At 34.3% G+C, this 27,460-nt stretch overlaps 1 long non-coding RNA gene across 1 annotated transcript in view; it reads right to left on the bottom strand.

Annotated features, from left to right (window-relative positions):
- The window catches only part of LOC129226641 (uncharacterized), a 132,166-nt gene extending 105,371 nt beyond the window's left edge, over nt 1-26,795 (bottom strand). The window contains exon 1 of the long non-coding RNA XR_008580811.1: nt 26,501-26,795. This is a non-coding gene — a long non-coding RNA (uncharacterized LOC129226641). The remainder of the gene's footprint in view (nt 1-26,500) is intronic.
- Between the last annotated feature and the right edge of the window lie 665 nt (nt 26,796-27,460).

The raw sequence follows: 27,460 nt of genomic DNA, 5'->3' as shown, positions 1-27,460 counted from the left end.
AATCATTTTCTAGTTTAATTTCTGCAATTCAGTGCTATTATTCCTATTACAACTTTGTTATAATAGAAACAAGCGTACATCCCCCGCGGTGCGGAGGGGGGAGGGGGGTGCTGCAAGTGGTGTGAAGACGCAGGCTCAGAAAAAAAAGCATGTTAAAATTTTTTTAAAAAATCTTATGAGGGGGGGGGGGGAGGACTTATAAATCTTGCTGCGGGGGGGGGGGGGTGCACCGAGGTCTTTGTATGCTACTGAATGAAAGTAACTTTTTTTCATGGCCATTTTCAGCTTCCTTCGCTATAATATGAGTACTATTTCTATTCACAGCTGGCATAACACTTGCAAGGAAGATTGTGTGTATAGGGTAAATGACTTGTTATAGGCAGCCGACCAGTGATGAGCATTTCAATTTTGGAATCTTAAACTCTCCAATCCTCATTTCTCCCTTGAATTGCAGCCTAATTAGAGCGGTTAATTTTCCTAACAATGTTTTGATTCTTGTTTTTCTCCAGTTGCCATTGCTGTTGTTGCATTGTTGTGAATTCTCAGAATAGCCACATTATTTATTTTTCTAGATCCCTTTGGGGTAAGGCCCCTATATATACGAGCCGGCGCATCAGCTTAAGATCAGCCTTTTTGGATCGGAGCGCGAGTTTGAGTGGTTGTCTTTTCTGGCAAGTAATTGCGTTTGGTGATTTTTCGCTGACTACCAAACGGCACGACCTTGAGGGTCACGGATTTGGACAAAATTCTAGATGTAGGTCAATTCTATCTAGATATGAGCCCAGGTATAGCGGTTTGACTGCATAGGCCCTAGTTGGGCTGCAACGGGGGTCCAAAGTTGATAGTTTGGACCCAGAAATGCAATGTAATTTCCTTTAAAATTACCATTTTTATAGTTTTTTCTGCTATTGTACTGCAGAATGAGCCGTTTGCATGCTTATCTTTGAATTAATTAAGTTGAATACTAGTTTTTAATAAGCGGTTCTTAAATTCAAATTGACTCCTACTTTAATTTCAATAACTTGAATGCCGAAATAACATAGTAACAGGATATTTATCGTTTGCAAATGAAACTAATTATTTTCATTTTATATTAATCGTCTGCTAGTAACAAGTATTTATAGCTTGCTAATAAAAACATTTACTTTAGCTGGATATTTATTGTCTGCGGTCAAAGATATCCCACATTGCCAAGCATAAAATGGAAGAAGAGAAAACACTTTGATTTATTGCACATTGCACACAAAAGAACAAAAATACAAGATTGTTTCGACTTTTCAACTAACTTAGATCATGCCCATAAATAAATGCGTATTCTCCCTTACACTCAATTTACTAACAAAAGATGAAAAAGATGTTGGGAGATCAAACATAGTGTCGAGTTGAGAAATTCCAATGGAAACACTCCATTGCATTTCTGGGGCCAAACTAGCAACTTTGGACCCTCGTTGCAGAGAAACTAGGGCCTATGCAGTCAAACCGCTTTACCTGCGCTCATATCTAGTGGGAATGGACCTATAGCTAGAATTTTATCAAAATCCGTGACCCTCAAGGTCGTGCCGTTTGGTGGTGAGATCAATTATTTGCGGCACGTGAATTGTTTATTAAATAAAATATTATTTTCGGCAAATTTGGCGAAATCCGAAACTTTGCTGTAGTAACCCTAACAGTGCAACAATGAAAATCCGATCCAAAATGGCTAAACTTAAGCTGATGCGTCGGCCTGTCTATATAACGGCTCTACTTTGGGGTATCCTGGTTGTTTTTTTAGGCGAATTATACAGACAAATCAATTCATATCTCGAACAGTGCCAGATATCTTACGGTTTCTTTAGGTTTCGAGGTAGTAAAAGTGCAAGCAAAGAGTTATGCTGGGGACTGTGAGACACCTAGACGATATGTAATAGGTTCTGGTTTGCTTTCTTGAAACTCAACAGGGCGAAGTCCCATTGAAACAGTTGCATAACTAACAAGGTTACGTGTTTGATTCTGTAGTCAAAAAACGTTTTCAGTATTTTCCCTTTCTTTTGCCGTGTATAACATGGAAGAAGTAGTCTTTAGTGGTAGCATAAGCAGGTTTTCTCATCCTATTAGTTTGGACTCGATTGGGTCAAAAAGTCCTCAGGCCCAGTAGTTTCTCTATCTTATTTACCAGGGGTCGGATTGGGAGCTGGATCCTATGAAAAATGTACCACCAAATATTGTAGTTTTTTCTTTACTCCCTCCCCCCCCTGCCAACAACGGCAATGACATCGCTCTTTGTCCCTTGTTCTTACGGCAGTATCGTTTCTTCCGGCTGCTATTAGTTTAGAAATAACAACTTTGCTCTAATTTAAAAGAATCTATTAGTGATTAAGAGTGAATTCTGAGTTGGTCCCGTTGGTTTTGAACAAAAAAAAAAGAAAAGAAAAAGAAAAAAAAAAGAACAGCAAATTGAAAACTGCTCAAAGTTTTCTATTACAATATTTCGAATTTATAAACAATAAGTAGTTACATGAAATACACCGGTCAGCTCGGTCAATTCCAGCCGAGGACAGCAGTTTCGTGCTTATTAGCACTCATCAGCCGGCATAGGACTAACTGAGCTGGAGGTGGAAAACCTCTTAAGGAAGCCAAGAGTGCCAAACAAACTGGTAGCTACCAGTTTGTAACTGAACTGAAACCGATGCATTTTATAAATACGTTCGGTTAATCTTTAAACATATTTTTCAAAACAGTGAAAAGTCTGCATTCGTGCAACTCGTAGCAATTCAGGAAACTTTTTGACAATGATGCTTAGGAATTAGATAAAAACCATTAAAATTCTGAAACGTAACATACATGGAAATACCCAGCAGGGCCGCGCCGTCCCTATGTGCAAGGTCGTGCGGAGCACGACGGCGCCAGAGTCAAAAAGGCGCTGAACTCTACCAATCGAAAATGCTCTAAATGAGTGGGAAAAAATCTCCAACCAAAAAAATAAAATTGAACTTTTCATTATATCTAATAATGATTGTGAAGTTATTCTGCTCATTAAAGCAAGCAATCCTCCTCGCTGCCTATCTAAAAGGAAAAATATTGCCTTGTTGTGGCTAAACATGTTATTCAAAAGCGCAATCTTCTACTCTGCAAACACATGATGCTAATTTTTGCATACATTAACATTTTTATTCATATGTGGACTGAGGAGTCATGAATGATGTTTCGGTAGTATGTCTATAATTTCACAAACTTGTTCATATGAAGCGCAAGAAATTAACTTTTCCCCATTTCGGTTCTTGCAGTGAATATGCTGTATTATAATTTATGCACCTCCAGGATGCTGAGTTGAATGTTTTTCAAAAATATTCTTTATTACTGAAGAGAGAGGGGGAAAAAAAGCGTCTTATCTTTGAATTAAAAATTTTCATTAGTTACTGCTAATTTGTCCGCAACTGTCCGCCCTCCGTCCTGTTTCTTTTCTTTTTTCCTTATTATTTTTCTTTTTTCTAGTTCGTCTGAAAATAAGATAGTCTTAAAAATGCTACTTCTCCAATTCTCTCCCTCCACCAAAAGCATTACGAAGCATTTCAAATTTCGTTTCCAGATCTTCAATTTCGCAAAATTTCTAGGGAAAGTCCCAGAATACCAAACAACAATGGTTGAAACTGCGTTCGAAAGTCACCTAAAATTGCGTTTTTGGAGCTTCAATTTCGAAAGACTGTCGGTCCTAATGTTACCAAATATGGTCTTGCAATCGCTTTTATAAGACTTCAATTTCAGAAAATATTCGGACAAGGCCTTCCAAACCGCCTTCCTTTAATATCATTAAAATTTAGGTTTTTAAAACATTACTTACGTAATATTTAAGTGGAATAGCCTCTGAACCTCTTCTCCTAATATCATAGCATATTGCTTCAGGTTTTAAGGCTTTAACTTTGAAACAATTTCCAGGGGGAGCTCCGAAATATCCTTCCCGTAAAAATCTTCAAAGTTGTCTACAATTGCGTTTTTGAAAGTGAAATTTTGAAAAATTGGAGTGGAGAGGAGGAGTTTATTTCTATTTGTTTTTCAAAAAAAAAAAAAAAAAGATCGAGTAGAATCTCAGAGTTCCATCCCTTGTTCTAACGTCAATAAATATGACCTACAACCACGTTTTAAGGCTTCAATACAAATTTCTATTGAGCCCTTTGTACCGTTTTTCCCCATAACACCACCAAAAACCATCTGAAATTGCGTTTTTAAAACTACCAATTTCAAAAATTTTGAAAGAGAATTTTTTTTTTAGTGCCACCCTAAAACTTTTCTAGTTGCGCCACTGCTCATGTTGTCATGTTTTGACAGGCATAACTGTTTTATTAATTACTAGTGGCATCCGCACGGCTTTGCCCGTAGTAGAAAATTAAAAGATCTTTTGGTTCTCCTGTATATTTACAAATAATGTATGAAGAATTTCTCGCCAATTGGCTTGCCCATGTTACGGTTCCACGTTATGATAATTTGGTAATTTACTCTTCCATTTTATGATAATTTTTCTCGGGAAAATATTCTTAAAATTGGAATAAAAAAGAACAAAATCGAATTTTCGAAAAATCACTTCGATGTGCACACCCCCATGCTACAAACTAACTTCGTACCAAATTTCATGAAAATCGGCCGAACGGTTTAGACGCTGTGTGCGTCACAGACATCCAGACAGAGAGACTTTGAGCTTTATTATTTGTAAAGATTATTCATCACTTAGAGATTAGACAGATACTCGCAGTGGCGTTAACTTTGATATTTCAAACATTTTTCTTTTTCCAAAACGCATTATTAGCATATAAAAGGAGCTACTGCACTTGAAATAATTTCGATTTATGAAGTAAAAACGTACACCATATTCGAAAATTAAATATTCACATTATTTTTTGAATAAATTAAATGCCTAAAGTATATATATTTTTCATTTTATATTTGTCTACAAAACCTCTTTCCAGGTGTTAACTATACTTTCCCCGAACGCCAGAGCATCAAGGCGCTCAAAAGACATTTGCACGACGGCGCCAATCAGGCTTGGCGCGGCCCTGATACCCAGTAACGTTTCGGAATTTTTTACGCTGAGTATTGCAACGCCTATTTCCGCAAAACGCCTCGAAAGAATAGATCATCCAGCACACAACATCCCATCCAGCATCCAGTCCCTGCCATTCATTTGAATTTTGACTTCATGGATTCAAATTATGTTTCTTGCAATCACAAAATGCGATAGGACCCTACTCAATGGGTTTCTTTTTTCCCATAAATGGTTCCTATCGCGATCATAATTGCGAAAAACATAATTTGAATTTAAGACCTCATAACTCAAATGAATGCCAAAGGCTGGATGCTAGATGTTGTGTACTGGGTGCTATTTTTGCCTATAGAGGATTGTGTCAGGTCGAGAGGATCGGTTATAAATACAGGGTGACAAGAAATAACTTGAACACACGTGATACGTTATAACTTTAGTGCTAATGAAAATAGTACGACCAAACTTCAAAACAAACATGAATACATTATTTCGTCTAATGTATTTACAAATTTTCAAAGTGACTACCTTTTGGATTAATACAGAGCTTTAAACGTGTCACAAAAGTTTCGGCTATGAACCGCAACTCACTTACTGATATTTTATCCTATGCATTGCATAAGGATTTCTTTTGGGATGCCAAAGTTTTATGAGGTTTAGCACACACCCTTGTCTCAAAGATTGACCAAGCAGACTAATCCATTGGGTTTAAATCTGGGGAATACGGTGGCCATTCTTGAAATTCAAAGGATTCCGGAAAATATGTCTTGCATCAATCTTGAGCGACATTAACTCTGTGTGCAGATGCGGAATCCTGTTGGAAGGTCCATCTTTAGACTGCAAATACAGTGAAACCTGCGTAAGTTGACCACTTGCGGTGCAGTACTTAGTGGTCAACTTAGACAAGTGGTCAACTTACAAAGGGTTTGTTATAGATTCTCAGCCAAATTTGGTGCGCATTGGTGGTCAAGATAAGCAGGTGATCAACTTACAAAGGTGGTCAACTTTACAGGTTTTACTGTAATCGGTACACATTCGGAACACTATAAGTGTTCCAGCTGCCGGAATACATGCAAAGTCTAAACCATCTTCAGTCTGCAGTCCCAAAATACGCGAATTTAGTGCATATTTATTATTTCTAAAAGCTTCTTTTATACTTGTGTAGTTCAGGGGTGGATACAGGCTATTATTTTTGGAGGGGTCGTCATGCTGAAGAATGACCCCCCCCTCCCCCCATTAATGAAACTACGGTTTTGGTTTCGAAAAATTTCTGAAACTGCTTCGGTGTAAATAAAAAGCACCATATTTTCCTGGAAAAAGGCACCTAATAGGGCATTAACGGTAAAAGATTAATTTCATAAGCATTGAAAAGAAGTGTAGTACTTCAAATTCAAATATTTACTTTCGAAAATAATTAATGAAATGAAAAGACTACTGAAACCGTTTACATTTTATACATGAAAGGTTTGAACACAATGTGGACGGATACTACTGTCAACCGTTTAGGGCGCGGGGGTCATGATCACCATGAACCTCCCCTTGTATCCGCCACGTGTGTAGTATGTGTTCTGAGAGGATATTTTTGCTAAGTCATTGTTCTAAAACGCATCCTAGAAACTGCCTAAACGTGTGCCACAAAATATTTAGCGCAAGTGTTCAAAAAGGTATCTTTAATGGTATCCTATAAATGCTTAAAAAGTGCACTAAAAAGAGGGCTGAACTAAATATGTGTTCCGAACTGAGTTTCAAGAACTGTTCTGGTAACTGACCCGAAAAAGTGTTTTTAAAAAGGGGACAAGTGTACGTGTTCAGAAAATGTTTTGAAAAGTGTTCTCACAACGGTTCTAATAAATGTTCCAAAATAAGTGTTCTTAAAAAGGAGACAAGTGTCCGTGTGAAAAAAGTGTTTGATTATTTGCAGTGTAGTTTCCAAAGAGCTTTTCCGACCAAGTTAAGACAACGTTCTCCAAACTGAGTATTCGATATGTTTCTTGATTAATACATTATCCCTTAATCAAGAAAAATAAGTGGTGTTTCCCACTAGCACATATCCCATCCCAAACCATTACAGATTGGGGTCGTTGACGCTTTTCAAGAATGCAAGAAGGTCTTGTAGACAAGAGTATGTGCTAAACCTCATAAAACTTCGGCATCCCTAAAGAAAAGGAATGGGATAAAATATCAGCAAGTGAGTTGAGACCCAAATCTGAAAATTTTGTGATACGTTCAAAGCTCTGAAAGGTAGCCACTTCAAAAATTCGTAAACATATTGGACGAAATAATGTACTGTTTGACCACGGATTGTATGTAATTCGGCAATCTGCCAAGTAAAGACGATTCCATCTGAATGAATCTAGCAAGGGAGAAGGGAAAATAACGATGGGATTTTGATGCACGCGTTTTATAATGTCACTAGTGCCTTATTCATTTATTGCATTCTCAAAAATAAAATAGGGAAAATAAAATAGTTAAAACGAAAAAAAAAAACAAAAAGAAAATAAAATATTTTCATTTTGTTCAGGAACGTAAAAGCAAAATGGTAAGCTCAAAATTTCGTTGTGAATAAATCAATCAATTAATTTTTGCTGTAAGAATATGGATCGAATATGATAGTGATTTAAAATATGCTGCTGTGAGCAAATTTTTATTTTTACAAAACTAAGGCTAAATAATAGAGAAGTAAAAGTGCACATCTGAAACAAACCAACTAACAGCCCTTTAAACTAATAGATACGTCCATTTCCTCCTATAAACCGGATATTAGCCTTTCCATGTAATAGATGGTCAGATAGTATATTCATATTTATTTTGAAGTTTGGTCGTCATATTTTCATTAGCATTAAAATTATAATGTATCATGTGTGTCCAAGTTATTTCATGTTCCCCTGTAAAGTTCATTCTGGGGAACATGAACCCCATCACCGAGGAGGCGGGACATGCTTGCGGAGGCCCGGGGTATGTATTTGCTGCGAAATTAAAAAGTATTTTCTTACTATCCCAAACATTTTTTAATGTACTATGTTTTGTGAATTTGTCGCATTGAGTACTATGTAGCTTAAAAACTTGACGTGATACGATATAACTGACGACCAAAAGGCACGACCTTGAGGGTCACGGATTAGGATAAAATTCTAGCTATAGGTCCATTCCCTCTAGGTATGAGCGCTGATAAAGCGATTTGACTGCATAGGCCCTGGGCTGGCTGCAACGAGGGTTTAAATTTGCTAGTTTGGCCCCAGAAATGCAATGGTCTTTCCATTGGAATTTCAGACTTCGATACTATTTTCGATCTCCCAACACCTTTAGCAGCTTTTGTTAGTAAATTGAGTATAAGGGCGAACTCATATTTATTTATGGGTAGTATCTAAATTATTCGAAAAATCGAAATGATCTTTTTTTTTGTTTGTTCCATGTGCAATAAATCAGAGATTTTTTCCCTCTCTCATTTTTTGCATATCGATGTGGGATATCTTTAACTGCAGACGATAACTATCCAGTTAAAGTAAATGTTTTTTATTAGCAAACGATAAATACATTTTACTAATAGCAGGCGATTAATATAAAACAAAAATGCTTAGTTTTATTTGCAAATGATTGATATCCTGTAACTATGTTATTTTGGCATTCAAGTTATTGAAATTAAAAGTAGTAGCGAATTTAAAGTTGAGAACCGCTTATTAAAAATTAGTATTCAACGTAATTAATTCAAAGGTAAGTATGCAAATGGCTCATACTGCAGTACAATAGCAGAAAAAAGGATAAAAATTGTAATTTTAAAGGAAACTCTATTGCATCCTGAGTATAAATCAACAACTTTGGACCCCCGTTGCAGCCGAACTAGGGCCTATGCAGTCAAACGGCTTTACCTGTGCTCATATCTAGTGGGAATTGACCCATACCTAGAATTTTGTCCAAATCCATGACCCTCAAGATCGTGCTGATTGGTAGTGAGATCATTTTTGTACTTAGAGGCCATAATTTAGTAAAAAGCGGGTCATTGATTCAAGCCAGCTAAATGGCTGTTCCCCAGTGCAATTTAAATTAATAAAAATAAATATAAAGCTAGAACTATTTTCATATATTTATGTCAAAACTATTATAAAATCTGCAAAAAATATGTTTCAATAAAGCAAAATAAAGCATGAATTGAGCAACATTAAAAAAAAAAGATAATTCACTGTAAAATCAGGTAGTTACACTTCGTTGTGAGAATGAGCAGCTTATAAAGGTGTCAGGAGGGTCCTCCCCCACCCCCTCCCTGAAAAAAAAAACGAAATAACGGACCTGGGGTCATAATCGTGCTTACATGTAAAAAAACTAGTATATTAAGATTGACTATTTGCGTTAAAACCAAGGGTTCTTGAATTGTTGGTCGCCCCTCGTAGCGCCACTGGTTCATACTATAATTTAATAAGTATTTTGACCAAATGTCTTTAGATTTATTGCAAGAAAAAAAAAACAGAATAGTTAAACAACTCCAAGTAACAAATTGTCAATTTTTAGCAAATATTATTCTCGTTTTAGTAAGTAAAAATATTATTGTAGAGTAAAAGAATTGTTAAATAAAAGAAAAATATTATTGAAAATTAAAATAATTTTTAAACATCATAAAACACCCTTCATACAATGGCATTATCTAAAAGCAAAATCATTAGAATAGAAAATTTGAAGTATCAAATTTTATAGCATTGAATAATCGATGTATATATTTTTTAGATTTATATTTTAGTAAAATTTCATTTATTCGATACTCCAAAACTATTGAGCAATCGATACAAAAAAATATAAGCGTATCTAGCTCTATATGGAAGGGGAGAGGTAGGCCCGTCGTTTGGACAATCAAGGGGGGAATTCAATTGCCCCCCCCCATATTTTGGAAACAATGTAGTATTGCATTTGTGTATATATTTTACTGGCTTTTCATTATAAAAATGCACCCAGTGCATTAAACCTTTTGCTCTCTTCCACCCTGAAAATTTCTGAATTGAAGAGACACACTTTTGCAAAGAATCAACACTTTTTTTCAGGGCATCTGTATGGGAAATATTAACCTAAGTACTAGTAGTTCCACTTTTTCAATGAGCCTCGAAAGAAGAAACTCTGTACTTTCAAAATCAGTTCCGAGGTTACTTTCGCTGATATCATAGATGAGTTTAGTAATTGAAAAAAAAAAAAAAAAAAAAAAAAAAAAAAATATATATATATATATATATATATATATATATATATATATATATATAAATTAATTTGAATTTTGACATTTTGAATTCAAATTATACTTTTCGCATGTGTGTGTGTATGTTGTGTGTGTGGGGGGGGATGTGTGTTTGTGTGTAGGCATATGTGTTTGTGTCTGTGTGCAGGCATGTGGGTAGTTGTGTGTAGGTGTGTAGGTGTCTGTATGTATGCGTGTGTGTATGTGTTTGTGTATGTGTGTGTAGATGTATGCATGGATATATATATATATATATATATATATATATATATATATATATATATATATATATATATATATGTGTGTGTATGTGTGTAGGTGTGTGTATGTATGTATGCGTGTGTGTGTGTCTGTAGTATTTGGAAGCAACCTGGAGACGGTTTTCGCTAGAGGAGCAGCATCGTGAGGTGCGACACCCGTTCGACGGTGGTGCTGCAGAGGGTGCTGGTGGGAAAATAAAATGATAGCACATCAAAACAGTCGAATGAAAGCAATAAGCAATCGTGATTGCTCAATATTGATGTGTCTACAATTTTAATTTTTTTAAATATTCTATGTGAAATGAATTTTTGTTAAATCCCTTGACTGAAATTAATTGAATTGAACTGAATTAAATTGAATTTATGCAACAGTCAACGTTAATAAACGATAATTCAATATTAAGCAAAAATAATATAGCCGTTACTTTAGTTAGAAGAAACATATCCTCAACTACTCACGAGATTATCAACCGTCTGGTAAGTAAAAAAGAAACTACGAATTAACAAGAAAAATAAATAAAATAAAATAAATAACTTTGTACATAAAGCTTGGAAGATCATATTTTGTTTCTCTACAAGATAATTATAAGGAATCATTATTAATGGGGGAAAATGCGTAATTTCTTTTAATGATAAAGCAGTAGGATATTTCTCGGTAGGTTAATTATTTATATTTTAAAATGATGTTACAGTTTAATACTTTTAGTATCACATTGCTTTTCGATTACATCCCAAGTTACAATTTTTAATAAGAACTTTAACATAAACGCAGATATGGAAGACTTATTGAAAAACTTATAGGGATCTCTGAATTTTTTGTGCGGCAAAAATATTTCCAAAACATTAGTTTTAGTGCTGTAGTTGAAAAACATGTTTGGTGGAACGCACCTTTTTTTTAGGGTAGATGATAAATGTCATGATTGACAGCTACCATCCGTTTTGTTAACCTAAAAGAAAGACAAAGGGTCAGTTTAAAACAATATAGAAGCCGTGTTCGAACAGTTAGAACACCAACGTTAAACGTTTTTGACTTGATAAAAGTTGATCTTAAAATTATTGAATGAAGAGAAAAAAATGTTTGTTCTTACGTTTTTTTTTTCTTTGTTTAAATACGGTTTGTTAGGTATGTACCGTTTTTTTAAGGAGTAAAGGAAGGATTTTTTAAAGCATAAAACGCAATTATAAATGTTCTTGATTGTTTTAAACCCAACTAAGATTAAAAGTTCATCCTAAAATCGGTGTATATGAAGAGAAAAAATATTTGTTCTTATATATTTTTGTTCAAATACAGTTTGTTAGGTTTGTAATGTTTTTTAAGGAGTAAGGAAAGATTTTTTTAAGCATAAAACGTAATTAAAAAAGTTATGTAAAAAGTTATCAGACATCATAAGAAAAAAAAAAAAGCCGATTTGAAATGTTTCTAATGCTCAGAAAAAAAAAAAAAAAAAATGGAAAAATGCATCTGTGCAAAAAGCGGGTCAAACCTCTCTAGTTTCCCCAACGACTTCATTTCTGTTTTCTTTTTCAAAAAAGTAGTTCGTTTAAATATTTACTGATAAAAATAATTTAGATTGAGCTAGGTTTGAAGTAATCTCATTTTACTTATTTATTTATTCATTATTATGAGTAATTGTCTGTAAGGATCAGGCAGGTTGTGATTGTTGGGATTTTTAATTTTCTTTATTTTCACATAGGTTGTCCTTATCATGAATGTAATGTAAATCCGAAGTTTGAGCTTTGTCTGACTCACCGTTTTTGAGAAAACAATTTTTTTGTTTAGGGGGCGTGGCACATTTTTGCTGGTTTTTCAAATTTGCAGATTTTAATGTGCTTGTTGCTTGAAGCGCCCTTATAATGGCATGGATTTCTTCATTCCATATTACTATATGGTCTTGTTAGATGCTGTTACAGCTGTCAAATCGGTGACACTACGAGGGCGACGCCCACAAATTCCGTTTAAAAATGACCGAAAATAAATTTTTTTCCATATTCAAGGCCAATTTTCTCAAAGCGCCTTTATGATGACACCAAAATTTTTAGATCATTTTCTAGCCACACTTACATACATCAAAAATATGTATCAAAATCGGTGTCACTATAAGGGCGCCAGAAGATATAGGAACTTTTATTTGATTAATTTCACAAAAACACAAATATTAGAATCTTAACTACAACTGTCGCCCTCATAGCAGATATCTGATACTAAATTAGGTTGATAACCAACATGTTTGTCTAACATTTGCACACAAAAAATCGGTGTCACTACTAATATTTTTGGAAATATAATCGTTCGAAGTTAGTACGTTATAGCGTTTTTTTTATATTTATTTATTTAATCTTTTCACACTCAGATAGTTTTTTTTTTTGAACATATTTATTTTTAATTGAATACAAAGAAGTGTACTTTATAACATAAACAGCTTTGGGCAGTAAGAGCATCTTTTTCTTGAATAGAAAATGCCCGTTTTGATATAGGTATAGGCTGATCTATTGTGCATAATATGTCTAGATTATCATACCAATACTCTTCTTGTTTTTTCGGCCAAACAAATCTATTTATTCCAATTGTTCTTGACATACATTTGACCTCAACTTGCAAGTGGGTTGTATACGAAAGATGTATAGTGAGAAGCTCTTACAAACATCTTATATAAATGCTTCAATTTGTTCAACTAATAAATACCCCTGCATTGCCAAAAGTGAGCCCAATCTTTACGCGCTCAGTTCAAGTTCACTTCAAAGCAGAAGCAGTATTTATAAGAACAATTTACGATTGGTGAAAATACTGGGAAAAAAAACAACATCCCAGTCAAGTTGCACACGTGATGGGAAATGCAGTTCGTAACGGTGAAAAAACTGTTAGTTGCTTCAGAGTATTGTACTATGAACCAAATCCTGTCCCTTTTTTTTCGATGGAAGAAACAAAAAAAACGAATGCATTCTCAATACATCAAATGAGAATATTGAAGAAAGCGAACATTCAGAATCTGAAACTGAATTTGAGGATAACGTAGACCAAAACGAAGAAAACATTAAGAATCAAATCAACCAATTTCAGAAAGACGGTCATCTCTTATTGAAACCTTCTAATTTTGTAGCACTAAAGCATGGGAAAACATGGTATCCCAGAAAAATAGTAGAAGTTGACTATTTGAAAGTTTAGGTCAAATGCATGTCAAGAACAATTGGAATAAATAAATTTGTTTGGCCGGAAAAACAAGACGAGTATTGGTATAATAATCTAGACATGTTATGCACAATAGATCCACCTGTACCTATATCAAAACTGGCATTTTCTATTCAAGAAAAAAAATCTCTTACTGCCCAAAGATGTTTATGTTATAAGGTACACTTCTTTGTATTATATTAAAAATAGATATGTTCAAAAAAAAAAAAAAAAAACTATCTGGGTATGAAAATATTAAATAAATAAATATAAAAAAACGCCATAACGTACTAACTTCGAACGTTTATATTTCCAAAAATAATAGGAGTGACACCGATTTTTTGTGTGCAAATGTTAGACAAACATGTTGGTTATCAACCTGATTTAGTATCAGATATCTGCTATGAAGGCGACAGAGTTGTAATTAGATTCTAAATATTTGTGTTTTTGTGAAATTTATCAAATAAAAGTTCCAATATCTTCTGGCGTCCTTATAGTGACACCGATTTTGATACATATTTTTGATGCATATAAGTGTGGCTAGAAAATGATCTAAAAATATTGGTGTCATCATGAAGGCACTTTGAGAAAATTGGCTTTGAATATAGAAAAAAATTCATTTTCGCTGATTTTTAAACGGAGTTTGTCGGCGTCGCCCTCGTAGTGTCACCAATTTGACAGCTGTAACAGTATCTAACAAGACCATATAGTAATGTGGAATTAAAAAGTCCATGTCATTATAAGAGCGCTTCAAGCAACAAGCACATTAAAATCTGCAAATTTGAAAAACCAGCAAAAATGTGCCACGCCCCCTAAACAAAAAAAAAAAATTGTTTTCTCAAAAACGGTGAGTCAGACATAGCTCAAATTTCGGATTTACATTACATTCATGATAAGGAACAACACATGTAAAAATAAAAAAAAAATAAAAATGTCAACAATCACAAATGCTTTAAATCTGACTGATTCTTACAGACAGTGGCTCTTATTTTTTTAATTTTCCATTCAAATTCCAATTATATTCATGCGTTATCTTAATTTTATTCCATGTACTAGCCTGCACATTTAAAAATGCGCATTGGTTAAGCATTTTATTATAATGATGTTGTTGTTACCCTTACTTTTGTGGCAGTGGTTTTACACCTGATGGAGTTGCATTCGTTCCAAACAGCTTTGTGGGGTGATAATATAAGCAAAAAAGTATCAAATTATTTTTAAAAAAAATCATCCAGCAACGGAAATCCAGCATTAATTTGAACTGTGCAAATTCAAATCATGCTTTTCGCAATCACGAATTGCGATAGGACCCCTACTCGTTGGTTTTCTTTTTTCTGTAAATGATTTCTATCGCGATCATAATTGCAAAAAGCAAAATAAAAATTTCACAACTCAAATTAATGTCAGGGAGTGCTGGATGATGTGTGTTGCATGCTGGATGTTGCGTGTTGGATGCTGCGTGATGGATGCTGCGTGATGGATGCTGGATGTTATGTGTTGGATACCGGATGTTGTGTGTTGGATGCTGGATGTTGTGTGTTGGATGCTGCATGTTGTGTGTTAAATGCCGGATGTTGTGTGTTGGATGCTTGATGTTGTGTGTTGGATGTCGGATGTTGTGTGTTGGATGCTGGATGTTGTGTGTTAGATGCTGGATGCTGTGTGTTGAATTATCGTTCAGACATCTGAGACATTCTGGTAATTTAGGGTAGTAAAACTCTTAATTGGCCGATAAAGCTAATATTTGTCCACATTTAGGGGATGCGATACACGTGTGATGACATTTCCAAAATTTCCATCATCAATATAGAAAATGAATTTCACCTGTTTTCAGAAAATCATTCATAAATATCTCTGAAGAATGATAGAACATCAACTACGGTCAAGTGAGTACAATAAGTAATTCGTGATTGCTGAAAAAACAAACTTTTGAAAATTAGTAGATTAAGATGCATTTAAAACTAACCCTTCAAATTGTTCCACATAAAAAAATTAGTAGAAACTTCCCTATTCATAAATTACAAAACATTTTTTACAACTTTGTTTATTAAATATCACAACTGCTTCAAAACAAGCGTCCTTTAATGTTTAATTCTACTTGATGCAGCAATAAGACAATCTTCAATTTTTTGAATATTTTGCCGTGAGCATTAAAATAATTAGGTGTTTTCATATACATAATGAAATAGGCTAGCTTACTTATTAAAAGCTTCTGAGTTTTACATTGAAAAATACCCCTTCCCTCTTTTTTTCATTTTTTTAAACACTATTTAAAAATAATGAAAACATTTTGACTTTTTCAAATTGTATTAGAAGTGCTAGTATTTTGTTTTACAACTTATCACTGCAAAACTTCATGGCAAACGTTTCAATTACTCAACTTAATTGGTTCAAAAACAGTTCAATAGTAAAAATCGCCTGAAGATGAACTCAAATCACACGTTAGCCCATCTCTCAATATGTGTTTCAAATTTTATTAACTCCTCTTTTCTTAATTCATTAGAAATATCTCTCGACTAAATATATTTAAAAGAACGCTTCAGGGATTTTAATGTTATTTAAGAAGACAAATACTTACCAAAAGGCTTTTACATTTAAATTAACTCTTTATTCTAAGAGAACGCTGTTCTTCCCAATAGAAAATGACAATAGTTGAAAATTAAGCAGTCAGAAACTTTTTAATCTTATGATAAATGGGCAGACGACATATTATAAATTTATGCAAAGAATAATTCTATTAAAAAAAACAGATTTTTTTAAAAAAATTTCCTTATTTTTTTATGATTTAATTATCTTATTCAATAGCTTGAGGTATTGCATACTATAGTAAGAAAAATCAAATTTTCCAATTAAAATAAGTGACACTTGAATGTTTTCTTTTCATTTTTGAAATATTTTTTCTGAACACGACTGCGTAATTTTTTCAAAAAAAAAAAAAAAAAAAAGATAAAAACGTTTTTATGCTTTAAACACAATAGGATTTCAACTTTTCTTATACGTACTTTTAAAATCATATCGTTTCGTTCAAGTTTTTTTTTCTTTTTTTTTTCGTTTCGCGCAAAATTTTTAGCATGAGTTTTAGTCAGCTGGAAGGTGTTTTAGAACAACAGTGAATGATTACATGATGATGAAATTCAGTACAGTAGAACCTTTAAATAAGAGACACTTAGGGGACCGGACAATTTGTCCCTTAATTAGAGGTGTCCCTTCTTCGAAGGTAGATGAATTTATGCATGTTGTGTTTACTCAGTATAATTTCATAACAAGCGTAAACTAAAAACGTTAAAGATTAATTGCTGAAAACGATACTTATATGTAAACCAAATAAATCAGAATTATTCAAACTGGAAGAAAGATATCAAAATAAAATTGCATCAAAAACTTTGTAGTGTCAACGTTTTGTAACTGATGATCAAAAATCACAATTTTGAATTAATGTTTTATATGGATTTGTTTGATGTCATATAATTTACAATGCGAAAAACAGTGTGATCATATTTCAAGTTTTGTATACAAAGCTTGTCATGGACACAATCTGCTGGGGCTTAGCTCTTTTGAAAAAAAAATGATAAAAGGAGAATGCATGAATCTCAAGTCAAACTTTTACCAGAAAATTTTTGAATAAACGAGCTGATGTGTGCATCACATGACTTCCTTTTACGCCAATTTATTGATAATAGCGCCTTGGAGTAAGCAAGGAAACGCTAAATATTTTCACCTTTAGTTTCTTGCGAACCGAGGCAAAAAAAAAAAAAAAAACCGTTTTACACAGATTTATTTCCCCATTATTGGCAATTTTAAAGTGATTCGGTGGTTAACACTTGAAATATCACCAACATTGGCCGAATTAAAACCAAACTTAAAAATTTAAAAAAATCGCCAAATTTTTCGCCAAGTTGACGACTAAACTTGGCGACCATAAGACTGGCGATATACTGTCAAGTGTCCGACAAATTATAACACCACTTGAAATTAACAATGATTTCCCCCCGAAAGGGGGCAAAAGACCTCTTTAGGAACATCCGAATGCAACCAAAAGGGAAGGTGCACAACTAGGCCCCGCTAGGAGTCTACGTAACAAATTTCAGCTTTCTAGGACATACCGTTTTTGAGTTATGCGAGATACATACGCACATACACACATACGCACATACATACGTACATACGGAAATCACGGGAAAAGTCGTTGTAATTAACTAGGGGATCGTCAAAATGGACATTTCGGGTGTCTGTAGGTTCCTAGGCATGTATCCACGTGTGGTCGGGTTGAAAAAAAACTCAGCATACATTCGGGGGTGAGCAAAATGGAAATTAAGGCCGATTTTTTAGTGAAATTTTTTTCGCGAATACAATACTTCCTTTTTTGTAAAAAAAGTAAAAACGAACTTTGAATTCTGGTAAATAAAATATTTCAAGTGCATTTATACATTTTTTTTTTTTTTTGGTAATTTTTCTCTGTGGCTGTCCCTTAAATAGAGTGTTCCTTAATGAGAGGTAAATGCATGAAAATTCCTATTCAAAACAACTGGGACCAGAAAAAGTGTCCCTTAAATAGAGGTGTCCCTCATTCAGGAGGTGTCCCTTAAAGGAGGTACTATTGTCAATGGTTCTAAAGTGAAATTGAATTTTAAATATAGTACACCATGTAACATTACTTTTGTTTCTGAGAGATTCGCAATACGCTACCTTGCGGTGATTTACAAAATTAAAGAAAAAGATAAAACAATGCGTTCCTCGTGTGTCTGTTGGTAAACACATGCAGTTTGTTATGAGTATTTCTTAACGCATTCGATGTGTCTTAGATTGCTTTCGGCTACAGAAATTGTTTCGTACCTTAATAATATTCTCAAGCATCCCAAAATAATGTTAGTTTTCCTTATTTCTTTCGAAAAAGCGAGTTGGTTGTTAAATGGTGAAAGCGTAAACACAAGAAAACTCTGGATTAACAAACTTGGATAACGTTATACTAGGTAAAATTTTTTATTGTTTTGTGTGAATTTGTAAGAATATAGGTTTTTTTTTTAAATCTTAAATTAATTTAACTAACCATATTTTACAGCCGCATTTAGTTGGGATGGACAGTTTGCAAAATATTTTCTTGAATATATTATCGTAGAACGAAATGAAAAATGTTTAATCGAGAAAGAATTTACTTTTTTGCTTACATTCTCAGCTGAAAGGTTTCACCAAATTTGTTTAGGGTTATAGTTTTAGTATTGAGCGAGCAAAGAACCCTTGGCGAGATTCCGCCCATGTCAGTTAAACCATTTTTGTTTTTTTTCATGAGTGGAATAAAATGGTAGAAAGATTACAGAATTCGATAAGTAAAAAGAAATAATGGTAGATCAATTGAAAAGAAAGCTACCACCATATGTCGGTGAGAATTTTGTTGATGATTTGCATCGTATGACATAATTAAATCATAACTCAGAAATTAGAAACATACGAAACAGAAAAATTTTAAATTCGCAACTCCTGCGCTCGAATACACTACCTTGCGGTGATTAACAATACTAAAGAAAAGGGTTAAAACATTCCATTCCATGTGTTTTCTTTGGGGTAAATTACAGGCTTCAGACAGTTTATGGTGTAATGTAATTTCAGAAGAATAGAAAAGAAAGTTTCCCACAAACACGATTAAAAATTACTGTCACTCACTAAGCGTCAAAGCAAGTCATAAGTTACGGCGTGCGTTTGTTTTGCCTTTTTCATCCGCCATTAGACTAGCTGCAGCACCCCCTATAGTTTATTGGAGTTGCGAATTAATGTAACTTTCAAATTGATTTTATCATAACGATACGAAAAATTTCATTTCTTAACAAAAACTTTGCTTTTGTGGTTTTTAGAGTAAAAATTAAAAATCTGGCAGAGGCGTGCGTACGGGGGTCACCAGAGGTACCTCCATCAACTTTAAAAAATCAATTAGATTAAAAATCCGGAACACCATAATACTTTATTCAGTAAATTACCGCCCATTAGCCAGGGCTAAAGCAGACATACATGGAATACACCGCCAGCTCAGTCATTTTCAGCTGAGGACTGCAGTTTCGTGGCCTTGAACCGAACCATTGCTTCGGCCACTCGTCTGGTCTGCTAATCCTGTATTAGGTACCAGTTTGATTCGCACTCTTGGCTTCCTTAAGAGGTTTTCCATTTCCAGCTCAGTCACTTTCCTATGCCGGGCTGATGAGTGCTAATAAGCACGAAACTGCCTCGGCTGGAAATGACTGAGCTGGCGGTGTATTCCATGTGCCATAATACTTTGCTGTAACATGCAGGCGACTGAAATGAGACGAAGGAGGCTGACTGACAAGGCAACTTCTTCACTACACACCATCTTTTATCATTTATTCATTTTGTATACGTATTTCATTTATGTTATGATATTTAAATATTTTATTTTGTTTTCATGAAACGGTGCGGCATAGAGGAAGAATTTATGGTTCTCGAAAGGAACTCAGGTTGAAAATTAGAACGAAAGATCTTTTAGACACCACTCAAGTTGGACTTTCACCCCCCTTTTGCATGAGTAAAGTTCATGACAATTTAACACTCATCAAGAATATTTTTCTTAAGAATATCACGCTTTTCGCGAGGGAAAAATAATGATGCTCATGTGAAAATTAAAGGGTCTTCATGTGATCGATTAACTTTAAAGCTAAAATTGTAGGCTTTAAATTTTGTACACACACACAAGAACCATTGAAATTAAATATAAACTTTTCTTGACGTTAAAAACGGTATGAGAGCGTGTTTCAACCACATGAAATAAAAATCTGGTACAATTAAGTATTGAAACTCATTTTTTTACTTCCTTTTACGAAAAAGGAAGCATTGTATTCGCGAAAAAAATTTCACCCAAAAATCGACCTTAATTTCCATTTTGTTCACCCCCGAATGAATTTTGAGTTTTTTTTTCGACTCGACCACACGTGGATAAGTACCTAAGAACATATAGACACGCGAAATATCCATTTTGATGATTCCAGAGTTAATTACAACGAGTTTCTCGTGATGTCTGTATGTACGTATACATATGTATGTGCGGATGTGCGTATATGCGTATGTATGTCGCATAACTCAAGAACGGTCTGTCCTAGAAAGTTGAAATTTGGTACGTAGACTCCTAGTGGGGTCTAGTTGTGCACCTCCCCTTTTGGTTGCCTTCGGGTGTTTCTAATGGGGTCTTTTGCCCTTTTTTTTTTGGAGGGGGGGATCATTGTTAATTTCGAGATAAACTCAAGTAGTGTAATAATTTGGCGGACACTTGGCAATATATCGCCAGTCTTTTGGTCGCCAAGTTTTGTCGCCAACTTGGTTTCATTTTGGCCACTGTTGGTGATTTTTAGAGAGTAAACTATTGATTCATATTAAATTGCCAATAACAGGAAAATGACATTAAATTGGAGTAAAAGGAAGTCATGGGATGCACACATCAGCTCGTTTTTCTTTTAAACTAACGACTAGGACTTCCTGAACTCAAACGCATCACTTTACGTAAAGGAACCGTAGATAATATGAAGTTCCATAAGATAAGGATGAAGCTGAAAAACGTTTCGATTTTCAAATTTTTTAATCACGTACCCTAACTAACTTAAGACTTATTAGATACTCAATTCTCCAGAATAGTCCTTGTTGGAGCACATGACTCCCCCCCTCTCTCCTACGCAGTTTGGGGCCGCCAATCTCATTCTAGTGACGTAAAAAACGAAAGCCTTCGCCGCCTTAAGAACTTGAAATAGTAAAAGTGACTATATAAGTATTTTTCTGTACAATGTTAGAAGAAAATGCAATCTTTGAACATTATTTAGGAACGTCCAAGTTTCTGTATTATAATCAATAGCGTAACTAGAGATTGGCAGGAGTGGCTCGCGCCAGGGGCGCAGCAATCAGGGGGGCGGCATTTCGAATGATTAAAAAAAATTTTTTTTCAATAGTTTATTTTATCATAGAATTTGAAAAATGTTTTTAAAAAAATTAAAAAAAAAAAAAAGAAAAACTCGCAAGGACAAGAGCTGGATGGGGGTATATATAATCTATTGAGAAGGAACATTGAGCGTCATTGAAAACAACTCTAAAAAAGGAAATAAGAAAATAATTACAATGCTGTCTCCTATTTGTCGAATCAATCAATCAAAATGTCCCAAAAAAAAAAAAAAAAAATGGTGGTTGTGGACGGGGGGGGGGGGGGGACAGGTCACAATGACCTTCGGTGAATTACCATGTGGGAGACCCTGGGGGGGGGGGACGCAATTTTTGTTGGTTCTCCAGGGGTGCTAGAAACCATAGTTACGCTACTGTTAATAATTATTTACCTTACAAAGGGCAGCTAATGAAATGAACTATTTCACTTTGTCCCATCCACTTTGCCCTGCATGAACTTGACTAACTCTGCCTGTGCACGTAAAGGGCAGTAGCTGCAAATGTTTCATTTCTCTCTTTTTTTTTTTTTTTTTTTGCATTTTTGTCATCTATTGTACGTTAGCTTTATTGTACTATCTTGCTTATTTGGTTTCCGCTGGAAAAAGGTGCGAAAAAAAAAACCAATTCTAACATTTTCCCATTTGTTAGTATTGAATCCAACACACATGTCTTCAAATCTCTTGAAAACTCATTTCTGCAGATACTGCAGTTTACCTGCCCTCTGCAGAACTGTACAAAGCATTGAAAATACAAATTAGCTCATTATTAAACGAACTAGAAAGTCGTCCGTCAAGGTATGACGGGTGAAAATTGCTTCTACATTTGAACGAAGCCATTGCCTGTTTGGTGATATTTTGATAGTTGAAATAGTAACCCTAACTCCAGTGGATGAACTCTAAAATCCAGTAGGTAGCGTTCATTGTTGACCATTTTTTCGTTTCTTCATTCTCCTAAAATAAGTCTTACCAGTAAAACCGTTAAGCTACCGGATCCAGTTCAGCCTTGTCAAAATAAAGCATGTTCCTGCATGTTAAACAATACCAAAACATATTCGGAACTCCAGCGCTCGAATACGCTACCTTGCGGTGATTTACAAAACTGCCGCTGAAACTAAAACATTGCCACGTTGCGTTCCACGTGTGTCTGTTGACGTAAACACAGGCAGTTTGTTCTGAGTATTTATTAACGCAATCGATGTGTCTTAGTTTGCTTTCAGCTACAGAAATTAATTCGTCCCTTAGTAGTACTCTCGAGCTTCTCAAAATAATGTTAGTTTTCCTTATTTCTTTCAAAAAAGTATTAAATGGTGGAAGCGTAAACAAGAAAACTCTGGATTAACAAAATTGGATAACGATATACCAGGTAAAATTTTTTATTGTTTTGTATGAATTTGTAAGAATATGAGTTTTTTTTAATCTTAAATTAATTTAACTAATCATATTTTACAGCAGCATTTAGTTGGAATGGACAGTATGCAAAATATTTTCTTGAATTTATTATCGTAGAACAAAATGAAAAATGTTTAACCGAGAAAGAATTTACTTCATTCCTTTTATTCTCAGCTGAAAGGTTTCGCCAAATTTGTTTAGTTTTATAGTTTTTAGTATTGTGCGAGCAAAATAGACTTGGCGAGATTTTGCGTTTTTAGTTAAACCATTTTTAATTTTTATCATGAGTGGAATAAAATGATAGTAAGATTACAGAATTCAATAAATAAAAAGAAATAATGGTCAATCAACTGAAAAGAAAACTACCACCATATATAAACTGTGAGTACACATTTTATTTATTTTGTTCTGAGTGAATTTGAATAAATATCAGTTTTTCAATTCGATGAAAAAAAAACGAACTTAACAACATTGCATGGACACTTTTCCTTAACCTAATTCCACATAAATGATTCAAATAACCTTTGTTACTACAGTATCCTACTGAAATAGACAGTATGCAAATAAATTTTCTTGAAAATATTTATCGCAGAACAGATTGAAAAATCCAGAAAGAACGTTAAGAATTTGAACAATAAAAAATAAAAGTTCGCCAAAAATCTGTTTATAGGGTTATGGTTTTAAAATTGTGTGAAAGAATAATGTATCTTGACAAGATTTCGCATATCAGGTAAATCATTTCCATGACGAATGAATTAAATGCATGATTTCTTTGGATATCCAATCATATAATTATAGAAATAAATTATCTAGTGTTAAACGTTACTCTTGACAGTCTGCCACGTATGTGCACTATGTGACAAAAATTACAACAAATGCCGGAAATGTCACGAAACTGAACTTAATATGTACTAATGTATAGAAAAAACGGTACAAAATGAAAATGCCGTTCGAAGCGAACCAAAAATTTATGAATTCCGAATTCAACATCGTGAAAATGGCTGCTTCAGAACAACTTACTGTGTGTTCTGCATTAATTGTTTACTTTCGTAATACTTTTTGGTTCCTAATCTCTTTCTATATGGGTCAGAATAACCAAAAGACTTTCAAAAATCTTTTCAAATGAATAAAGCGAAAAAATCATAAATACGAACAAAAATCACAACACTTTTAGCATTTTCTTCGTTACCACATGCGTTTGTTTTAGTTTTTAAGTCGGCCATTAGACAGTGACTGCAGTGCCCCCTATAGTTCGTTGGAGTTGCGAATTATCAAATTATCATGTCGTAGCGCGAGTTTCATTGTTGAAACTCTCGTGTTACTCGATCATCGGCTATTATATATATGAGGATAAATATTGCACTGAATATTTGTGGCCTCAATTGATATTAAAAATGTTAATAACAAGCACTTTATCATTTAATAATAGCAAAAATAAGTTTTGACTTACATTAGAACATGAGTACCATTTTTTGAAAATTGCTTACATTATCATATTCTTTGGTTTCCAATCGTAATTTTTTCCGGACTGGACTACATGCGTTACTACATGATCAAAATATTGTTAGACAGGTGGCGCTAAAAGAAAAACAAATATTTCACCATTTCACTTTGCCCCGCTATTTAGCTTTGCCCCATATTCCCCTAAACATATCACAAATATTCTCATGAAAGTTTCTGACAGTAGTATTTCTGAAATTGATAACGAATACCTCATAAACAGCGGATTGCTAACAGCGATTGCTATTTGCTAACTCTCTCTTTTTGCAATTATATCACCTGAACAATTATCAGGGTCATTTTCGAAAGCAATGCAAACCCCTGCCCAGAGAAACTCGAGCAATCTTTCCAATGCTCCAAAAGCAACATTTCAAATCATCAAAGAAACCTTTCCTTCGAAAAATACACACACGAAAAAAAAAAGCAATCGTGCTACTTCTCAAAAGATTTTCTATCTTTCTGTCAGTCTCTTTTGAGAAACATTCTTTCCATTTCAGCATCAAAAGTTTAGAATGAAGAACAAACGCGGGCTTGCTGCAGAATTTGCATAACTTAAGAAACAAAGAGCCCATCCAGCATCAGTATCTGGAGGAGAGAGATTGCTTTTTTTCCTCTCTCTCTCTCTTTTTTTCTTCCACGGCTCTGTTTACTGTCATAACATCCGCTTTCAATTTGGACATCAGCGACCTGCTTGCAGAGGGAGGTCAAACAGTTTTAAAGGGGGCGACTCAACATTTAGCTGGCGATAGGGTTCAATGTTTTTGCGAAATACGTTGATTCAGAATGTTTGTTATGACTATCAATTTCAAAAATGAGCTTTACCCGCTCATAACCGAAGTGTAAAAAAGGGAGAGAGAAACAAATAAACAAACCTTTTTTGAACCGTTCAATAGATGTAAAATATCATTTTAAATCATGTATAAAATAAAAAAATTCAAATATTGTTTTCTTCCACTATTTTTCAGAGCCTCATCGGGGTATCAACCCCCCTAAGAGAAAAAGGTGCAGCCCCCTAACTATCGCGAAGATACCCTCGAAAGCAAGAGCCTCCCCCCCCCCAAAAAAAAGTGAAAAATGCCCCTCAAAACAACCCCTCTTTAACAACCCCCCCCCCCCCAGGTGGGCCCACCTAACTTCATTAATGGTACAATATACGAAGTACATTTATACTTTTTTATGGGTTCCCGTTTCAGAGCTTAAATACTCTGTAAAAGATTTTGTCATCCAAAGTGAGTATCAAAATCCTTCACAAAAAAAAAAAAAAAAAAAAAAACAGCGCTGTTGCACAAATTTACCAACCACTCTTGCTTTCGTTGGTACCATTAGAAAGAACAGATTTTTTAATATTAGAATGGGTTTTTTCGGCGGTGATCTTTTAGATAAGGATTTAAAAATGAGCTTGACTTAATTCCCTTGATTAAAGCGTTCTTTGAGGTCGCTGGTATTTGATTACTTATTCTGTTTCTAAATGACGGACAATGTGTTTTACCTCAGTGAAACACTTGTATGCGTTTCACGTTATGTTGAATTACAAACACAAGCAATTTATATACCTCGCTCGAAACAGCATTTGTAATTGAGGAAAAGCGATACAATATACTTCAAAATAAAGGCTTTAGCTAACAAAAGACAATAAAATAATAAGAAGAAGAATTACTATTAGTATTATTTTAGTAACAATAATAATAATAAGAAGAAGATGAAGAATTATTATTATTATTATTATTTTTGTAGCAATAACAATAATAATAATAATAATAATAATAATAATTTTTTTATATTAATAATAATAATAATAATAATAATAAATAATGATACTAAAACCCAGTACAAAGAAAAATAACTGAAAAAGGGTATTTACTCTTTACGACAAAACAATTCTAGAATCATTTACTTCCCTTGCGTAGAAAATTTTGCATGAACACATTAGAAAGTGGAAAACAGAATGAACAATTAATTTAAATTAGTCAGCAGTTCATTAAAAAGTGTTGTATGGTTTTTCTTAAACACAAAACATTTTTTTAAAACAATATCAAAACTTACCAAATCTCTGCTCCATGCTTTAGCTCCAAAACCTAAAAACCTACTAAATACATCTTCACTCAGATTCCGATCAGTTACGTAACCAGGCGCTTAGTTAGGTCACCCACTAGGTCGTCCTAACCCTTCTATATCAAAAACTAGGCTTCTAAAAAAACTAGAGAGGGGAAAGTTTTTATTCTAACCCTTTCCAGCATCCCTTTGTCACGACTTCCGTTATGGTACGAAGGGGAGCAGAGCTATTCAGGGGTCACTTTTTTAACCGGTAAGGTTGAAGGTCGATCCAAACCCTTTCTGGTGTTAGAATTCAGTTAGGCAAAAAGCTGTAATAGATTGGGCGGCAAAAAACACAGTCGCATCCGGTGTTCCTTGGGCAGCTGTCTTGGTGGGCGAGCGCTTTTTATGGATTCATAAGAACTATAAAGATGGAATGAAGATTTTCAAAGTAGACATCACTTTCTTTTGCCACGTGTCACTATCAGATGACTATTTAACATTTCCATAGCGTGCAGTAAAGGACGTTTTATTAGTATTTTTCTATGGGGGGGGGGGGGACAGGGTGGCTCGTGTTACTCTTAAAGACAGAAAATTTATTTTACTGTACCATTAACCATTTTTTAATTTATTTCTCCAACATATAAGCAAAATTTTAAAAAACTACTCTTTAAAAAAGCAGAAGTATCTTTACTAATAATAAAGCTGAAAGTCTCTCTGTCTGGATGTCCGGAGGATGTCTGAATGTCTTTAGGATGTCTGGATCTCTGTGACGTGCATAGCGCCTAGACCGTTCTGCCGATTTTCATGAAATGTGGCACAAAATTAGTTTGTAGCATGGGGGTGTGCACCTCGAAGCGATTTTTCGAAAATTCGATGTGGTTATTTTTCTATTCCAATTTTAAGAACAAAATTATCATAAGATGGACGAGTAAATTACGAAATTATCATAACGTGGTACCGTAACAT

The sequence above is a fragment of the Uloborus diversus genome, chromosome 7 (assembly GCF_026930045.1).
Source record: "Uloborus diversus isolate 005 chromosome 7, Udiv.v.3.1, whole genome shotgun sequence".
Lineage (NCBI taxonomy): Eukaryota > Metazoa > Arthropoda > Arachnida > Araneae > Uloboridae > Uloborus > Uloborus diversus.
Note: the sequence above shows the minus strand (reverse complement) of the source record. Positions and strands in the feature narration are given on the sequence as shown.